Genomic DNA, 1,856 nt, shown 5'->3' with positions numbered 1-1,856 from the left:
GAGCCCCATGCTGACCGCGCCTGAGCAGAGGCCAACCGGTCAGAGAAAACCACTCAAATTTTGGACTTGACGTAGGCTGTTTGAAAAGTTCCCTTACATTATTCATTTTAACAGAACGCTTCCAATCTATTTATACACGTCTTTGAATATTGTAGGCCTATAGTCTCCTTTACCAGTCTGTAGCAGCACTAATTTTGGGTTAAACATTTTTAATGTTCCTAGAAAGGAACAGGTTTTGGAGGATGAAGTGTATTTGGTCTGGCACACGCGTGGGTTATCTCAGGTCGTTGGAGAGCAGGACATGGCCTGTTGGTTCGCTTGTCAGAGCAGCAGTGTGAAATCTCTCACGAACATGACACGTTTGACCGAAAAAAATAAAGTTTGAACGATTTTACAGAGCAATTGATGTCTATTTACTTCGTGATATAGTTTAGCACTATTTGTTTAATCAGGTGGATGTTTGACTGATATTTTGAAAGGTATGCATGTATGAGCAGTGTCTTTACATCTCATGTTGGGCGTAATCTTTGATCTACAATTTGATAAAGTGAACGCACCCCTAATGAAGACATCTACCTTTAGGTTATTGAAATGGAAAAATAATGTTAACAATGTTTTAGAATAATGTGAGAATAATAGGCTAATAATAATAATAATATATATACATATGTATATATTAATATATGATAAAAAATAAAAATATGTAATAATTATCTATACAACTGCTAAATAGTTGATAAATGATAATTGTTTCGTTTTTTTATAAATACTTTTTTGCCAAACGCAGGACCGTACCGCTGTGGCATAGTAACGAGCCCCCGCGCGCGGAGGGGGGGGGGTGGAGGGGGTTTGGGGGTCTGCTAGTGGCTCGCGGACATAGACCACGCGCCCTCCATCCTCCACACCGAGAACGCATAACTGAGCCTCTCGTGCGCAACATAACTACAGCTGGACATCTTATTGTCCATCTCGTCGCTCTGCAGCACCGGTAGAGAAAGTCAATGTATCGCGAGGCCAGCTTCAGCGTCTGGATTTTGCTCAGTTTGTCCGACGGCAGCGTAGGGATGATTTTGCGTAACGACGCGAAGGCTTCGTTCAGCGACTGCGTGCGCTGCCTCTCCCGCACGTTGGCGAGCACGCGCTGGTTCTGCAGCTCCTCGTACGACTGCGTGCTGCTTGGGCTCGTCTTCTTGCCGCGTTTCACGGCCCCGGGCTGCCGTCCCCGATAGACTTTTTCGAGCCGTGTCTCCTCTTGCCCGCGAATCGTTTGCTGCTGTCTGTCGTCCAGCTCCTCCTCGCTGCTCGCGAGACTATCCACAGGGGACATCGGGGGACTCGAGCCCTCTTCCATTTCCTCTTGAAGAAACGCAGGGACAGGGAGGAGAACGCGCCGTCCACCTTCGTAGCCGTGGTGTGTGAAGTATATCCGAGTGAAGGCGGTGAGATGGAGGTGGTGGTGTTGAGGTCCGACCGAGAGAAGTCTGCGTCGTTAGGTGAGGCGCGCGGGACGCGTAGGCTACGTTACGCTCTAAAGTAGGTCTGGCATTGGTCTGCTCTAGCAGGAGGTTTTTTCCTAACTTTTTGGGGAACTTTATCCCTGTTTCGGATGCTAAATAGTTGTTGAGTGGAGGGGGAGCTAGGATCGCTCCCTGATTGGCTGACTAATAAACAGGAGGGACCAGGCTTGGGTTACACGCCGAGGCCAAGTGAATCAGCGCGTGTGGGAGCAACGCAGTTCTGAATGATGCATCGTTATTAAATATCCTTTTATTATTTCTCTTTATTAGGGCTGGTATTTAAATAAATAATTGGAGTCCCAGCAAATAACCCCTTTCAAAGTAATTTGAAAATAAAAC

The 1,856-nt window shown here is 46.6% G+C and overlaps 1 pseudogene; it reads right to left on the bottom strand.

Annotated features, from left to right (window-relative positions):
- Window positions 1-860: 860 nt before the first annotated feature.
- Window positions 861-1,351, bottom strand: LOC130373613 (twist-related protein 2-like; annotated as a pseudogene).
- Window positions 1,352-1,856: the final 505 nt, after the last annotated feature.

This window comes from Gadus chalcogrammus, chromosome 20, assembly GCF_026213295.1.
Source record: "Gadus chalcogrammus isolate NIFS_2021 chromosome 20, NIFS_Gcha_1.0, whole genome shotgun sequence".
In the NCBI taxonomy this organism is placed as follows: Eukaryota; Metazoa; Chordata; class Actinopteri; order Gadiformes; family Gadidae; genus Gadus; species Gadus chalcogrammus.
The sequence above is the reverse complement of the archived record's forward strand: the minus strand, read 5'-3'. Positions and strand labels throughout refer to the sequence as shown.